Source organism: Mercenaria mercenaria, chromosome 2, assembly GCF_021730395.1.
Source record: "Mercenaria mercenaria strain notata chromosome 2, MADL_Memer_1, whole genome shotgun sequence".
In the NCBI taxonomy this organism is placed as follows: domain Eukaryota; kingdom Metazoa; phylum Mollusca; class Bivalvia; order Venerida; family Veneridae; genus Mercenaria; species Mercenaria mercenaria.
The window spans coordinates 38358060-38364059 of record NC_069362.1 but is presented as its reverse complement, the minus strand read 5'-3'; positions in this window follow the sequence as shown (position 1 = coordinate 38364059).

The window sequence follows — 6000 nt, the reverse complement described above, 5'->3', positions numbered from 1 at the left end:
CTCATCGATGTGTGTTCGAGCCTAATTTGGGGCGTTGAATTCTTCATGTGAGGAAGCAATCCAGCTGGCTTACGGAAGGTCGGTGGTTTTACTCAGATGCCCGCTCGTGATGAAAAACAATGCATAGGGGGGCACCTGGGGTTTTCCTCCACCATCAAAGCTGGAAAGTCGCCATATGACCTATAATTGTGTCGGTGCGACGTTAAACCCAACACAATAAAATGAAATAAAAGTAGGACTCAAAGTAAGTTACAGTTAGGACTTTAGACTATGTTTTGAAGACTTCCGCTCGCCTCTAAGGGGAGCAGAGCTCAACATTTTCACATGTTACAATTACTAAAAAAATAATTACACATTATGCAATTCCATGAAAATAGCTTAAAATTAAATTAAAAAATAGTTAAAATAACAGATTGTCCTAAACGAGAAAACAATAGGCAGAAATAAACAAATTGGAGTTTAAAGAGACCTGAAATCATGGAGCCTGCACATCAAAGAGCTTAATGAACCATATACGAATGCACTAAATACCTCTTTGTAACGAGCAGAGCAACGACAGGTCAAAAGAAACAGGCCAACAGACAAATATCAAAAGCGTTTCAGTTCCAGTTAGCTTTTGTTACCTACCTATCATAAATTTAGTTTTCCACCCCTTCTATCAGGCACAGTCAAAGTGGGGTGGGGTGACGGAAACTGTAAAAACATGTAGTGTTTCTAAAGTAGTCTTGTCATAATCTCCTTTTAAAAGTTTAATGATTTACCCAGTACAACTGAAAAAGAAAAAGTCATGACCTATAATTTTGCAATGTTTGTAAATAACTTGCATTATCAGTCCATTCCCATGGTCCACTCGAGGTAGTTCCGTCGGTTTTAACGGTTCCGGAGGCGCCGGAGAGAGACACCCGTGACACGATTTACACCTGGATGATGATCATCATCCGTTTTTCTTTTATCTTCAGTAATCTACTCAGACAATCTGAAATGTTCTCGCGGCATAGGACATGGCGCACTGTATACTTATAATCTATATCCCTGCAATCGCAAGACCCATCTTTCAATTCGCGCACTTGGTTTTGATTTTGGCGCGAAAATGTATTGAACAGTCAGTAATCGGTATCAGCCGTGTAAATATGTGTGAAATCATAACAAAAAACCACGGTAATCATTGCCTTGACGTTAAGTGAGAACAGCTGGGACCCCATAGGGACCTGCGTCGTTCACGAAGGTCTTAAATGGAGCATGTTAGATCTCCCGACTTTCTCTGAAAACATTGTCTCATTCGCTCTAACAAGGAAATCACGCCATTACCATCTGTTGTCCTAATGGCTAATCTCTGCAACCACTGACTGTAATACATTTTTTTTTCTTAGGACTATACAGAATAGTTTCCCGCCTAACATTTCTTTCCTTCCGTCACTTGAGCAGGTCAACGTTGTTGTTAGAAATATTGAACTGTTTTACTATAATCTTGCCATACACCTCTATTTTCGTGCTTTAATCGCTAACGCATTTTCCTTTTTCTTTTTATTTCACGGGATTTTCTCTTTATAAATTTTCTAAAAATAATATTTGTGGCTTGACGCACGGAAAGGCGAAGGGTTAGACTGTATAGACAGACAGGTAAGTATGTACGTGGCTGTAGGTAGGTAGGTGGTGTACTGTGTATTTTCGTGAACTTGTTTATTTTCATTTTTTATTTTATTTTTATTTTTGTAACAGGATAATACATTAAATTCATATTCTAGATATAAACTGATTAAAGACTTGTATGTACAGCGTCAGAAAACAAATTTTTGCAAGTATATAAGCTTCATTTTTTTCTGGTCCTATTAGCCTATTTGTTAACTTTCATGTGAATGACAATAATCTCCTTCCCAATAACCTGACTTGCTGGACTGAATTGAAAGAGATGTGTGCTCAGATCGCAACTGATCTTAGTTCAGTTTTTTTTTACACTATAGACCATGATACACTTCTTGATGTTCTTATCATCGCCACGTCGGGTTGTGATGGCGCAGTGAACGTCAAGAAGATCGCCAAGGCAGGTGTTTGGGCCCTTGACTCTGTCTTACTTATGCAGGAACATCATTTAGTATTATCCCGCCATGCATCTCTGTCCGTGTCCGTGGGTTTGCGAATGATCGTGTTGCAAATAAACGAATTACATCTGATTGAAGAATTTGAACATTGCGCGAGTACGATTAACAAGGCTGCATGAACGAGAACAAACTTAAGTTGATTATGTTTAGCCGTAGAGCACAGCTGAATGATGTTGTACCAAGGAGATTAATATTACTGGTAATAAGATCTAATTTCAAAGTAGTGTAACTGAGTATCTGGGTGTTTTTTGTTAGCTTGTTGTTTTTTTTTGTGAATAAAACGTTGAATTCTAAATAACATTTTAAAACGAAATGTCGTACAGCTATGTTGAACTACATAAGAATTAAGACTATTCGAAAATATCTATCAAAGGATGCTACATAAATACTTATTTTGTCACTAGTTATTTCGCATTTGGACTATTGTAATGTTACGCTGGTATAGCAGAGACTGCAAGAAGCAAAATGCAACATATTCAAAATATTTGAGCAAACCTTGTTTTAAACCGTAGAAAGTTTGGCTTAGAGCTCTTTGACAGCTCTAAGCCAGATGACCTGCATTGGTATTTTAAAGACAGAAGTTTTATTACTGTATGGCCTTTGCGTGTAGGCAGTCTAAATACTAGACTTAAACATTTTAAGAATAATCTGAAAACATATTATTTTATAGAGATTTTGTGCATTGTTTCAGGAATTGAGGGTTGCTGATCTATGTCAGGTATACTTTTGCTCTTTTCCTTTAGGGATTATTTAGATTTATAAACACTTTTCACGTAATATTGTTACTGTGTTAAGTGATTATCAAATGTATCGTAATGATATTTTTGGTATTAAAAATTAGTGTACACCATTGAATAAAAACAAATGTATAAAATAAACATTGAATGTAAACAAATGTATAAAATAAGCATTAAACCAAATTAAGATGATAAACCGGAAGTGATGGCATAACGTCATTTTTCAGGAAAATGTGAATAAAGCCTGGATTCGGCATACGGAAATGAAAATCATTTTATTAATTAATTACAGCCTGTGAGTAAATTTATGGTAATGGCACCGCTACTATCTTTCTAAAGTTAAAATATGATATTAAAACATCTTACACGTTAAATAATTTAAAATAATGTCTTGAAAATAGCGTGAAATGTACGATTCATTTTAATCATGGTCAAATATAACAAAAATAAGCACACGGACCTATACATTTTATTTCACCACATTATAAGCCATATGTTTATTAACAACCTTGAGAAGTTTCATTAAAATCTATTGTAGAGAAATTTCTATTCGCGAAAATGTTATGAAAGTTATGATTTTCCCATATATTCCCATTATGAAAATTGGCGTGAGGTCAAATTTTTTTCAAATCAGTCTAGCAAAAAAATCAAGCACACGATCCTATCTTTTTCATTTGCTGAATTTCCTAAGTATATTCTGAAGTTTTGAAAACTCCGCGTTTAATCAAGAGATTAGAGTATGATAGAAAAGAAACATATAAATTAGTAGAAGCACGACAGAAGAATGCAAAGCTATATTGGAAAATGTTGAAAAAATGTGCTGGTATAAAAGAAACTAATATACCTCTTAGTGTTTTTGAGCAATATTTTAAATCAGTTAATAATTCAGATGATGCTTTCTTTTCTACTGATGAAGATGTATTATATTTTATTGAGCGGTATGAACATGATGAATTTAATATTATGTTTGGTGAATTAAATTCACCGTTTACACAAGACGAATTGTTGAGGTCTATTAATCAACTAAAATGAAACAAAAGTGGTGGTCCAGACTTATATTTGAATGAATTTTTCATACACGGTAAAAATGTTCTTTCTCCTTATATACTTAGTTTGTTTAATAAGATTTTCGAAGTAGGTTATTTTCCAGAGATATGGTCTGAAGGTTTTGTCGTACCTTTGCATAAGAAAGGCAGTCTCAATGACATAAATAATTATAGAGGTATTACACTTCTTAGTACACTTGGCAAACTGTTTACAAGAGTTCTAAATAATCGTTTGTATGACTGGGCTGAAAATTATAGTGTATACATTGAAGCCCAGGCAGGTTTTAGAGCAAAAATGGGTACTACAGATAATATTTTTGTGTTACATAGGCTTATAAATCATATTATTAACAATGGCAAACAATTATATTGTGCTTTTATAGATTTTAGTAAGGCTTTTGATTATGTTAATCGAGATAATTTATGGATGAAATTAATCAAATTAGGAATAAGAGGTAATATTTTAAATATCATGCGCTCTATGTATACTGGTGTAAAATCAAGAGTGAAACATATGAGTCAGTTAAGTAATAGTTTTGAATGTCAGTTAGGCGTTAGACAGGGTGAGTGCTTATCTCCCTTTCTTTTTTCCATGTTTTTAAATGATATCGAGGATATGTATGTAGCAAGCGGCTTAGATGGTATTGATGTTGATATGTTTAAAATATTTTTGATTCTGTATGCCGATGACATTGTAATATTTGCAAATACTAAGGATGAATTACAATCTAGCTTAGATCTGTTGTATAATTATTGTAATAAATGGGGGTTATTAGTAAATTCTGGCAAAACAAAAGTTATGATTTTTAGAAAAGGTGGTCGTTTACCGTTAAATATTAATTTTCATTATGGTGAATGCGACCTTGAAATAGTCAATAAATTTGTGTATCTTGGAATTGTCTTTTCAAAAGCTGGGTCTTTCACGGAAGCTCAAAATACCTTATCTGGACAAGCACTGAAAGCGATCTTTAAAATGAACAGATGTCTGTATAAGTTTACCAACATATCTGTAAAACATAAATTAGAACTTTTTGACAAGCTGATATTACCTATTCTCAATTATGGCAGCGAAGTATGGGGATTTCATGCCGGTAAATCATTAGAAAGAATTCATTTGCAATTCTGTAAACGCCTATTAGGTGTCAAAAGAAGTACACAAAATGATTTTATTTATGGTGAATTAGGTCGGATGCCTCTGCAAAATATGAGATATTATAATATTATTAAATTTTGGATTAAAATATTACATACGGATTGTAAAAAATATATAAGAAAAGTGTACACTATGTTATATCAAGATACTTTAAATTATCCTTATAGAAAAAAACTGGTGTTCTTTGATAAAAAATTTACTGTGTTTGTTGGGTTTTCATGAAGCATGGATTTTTCAAACAGTAGGTGATACCAGTATGTTTTTAACGATTGTTAAACAAAGGATAAAAGATCAGTTTCTACAAAATTGGAATGAAAGATTAAACGATTCCAGCAGAGCCCTATTCTATAGACAAATATGTAATTTTAGGTTTCAGCCATATTTAGATATAGTAGATATTAAGAAATTTTGTGTTAGTTTATCACGTTTACGTTTATCATCTCATCGCCTTTGTATCGAAACTGGTAGATGGAATCAGCCTGTAAGTACACCTATAAATGAAAGAATATGTAATGTTTGTAACTTGTTAGAGGATGAATATCATTTCGTAATACAATGTAACATGTATATTGATTTAAGGAAACGATTGATACCACCATACTTTTGGAGACGCCCTAGCATGTATAAATTTATTGAACTTGTAAATTCAGAAAATCCACGCATTGTAAAGAATTTATCTAATTATATCGAAAAAGCATTTACAACAAGAACAAATCTTTTGTATAGCCGATAAATATCCATATAGAAAAGGTCATCAAACGTTTTGGTACAGTTATTGTGTACTTATAAAATTGACAAGTTAAAGCAAAATGTAAGTGACCATTTTTATTTCTGAAATGTAGGAATGATGCAAGTGCTTGTCACTTATAATTGTCGCTATTATTACTACATTGTATTAATATCATTATTTGAATCAAATTTTTTACAAATGTGTTATTACAATGGTTTTGCCAATTTCGGCGAAG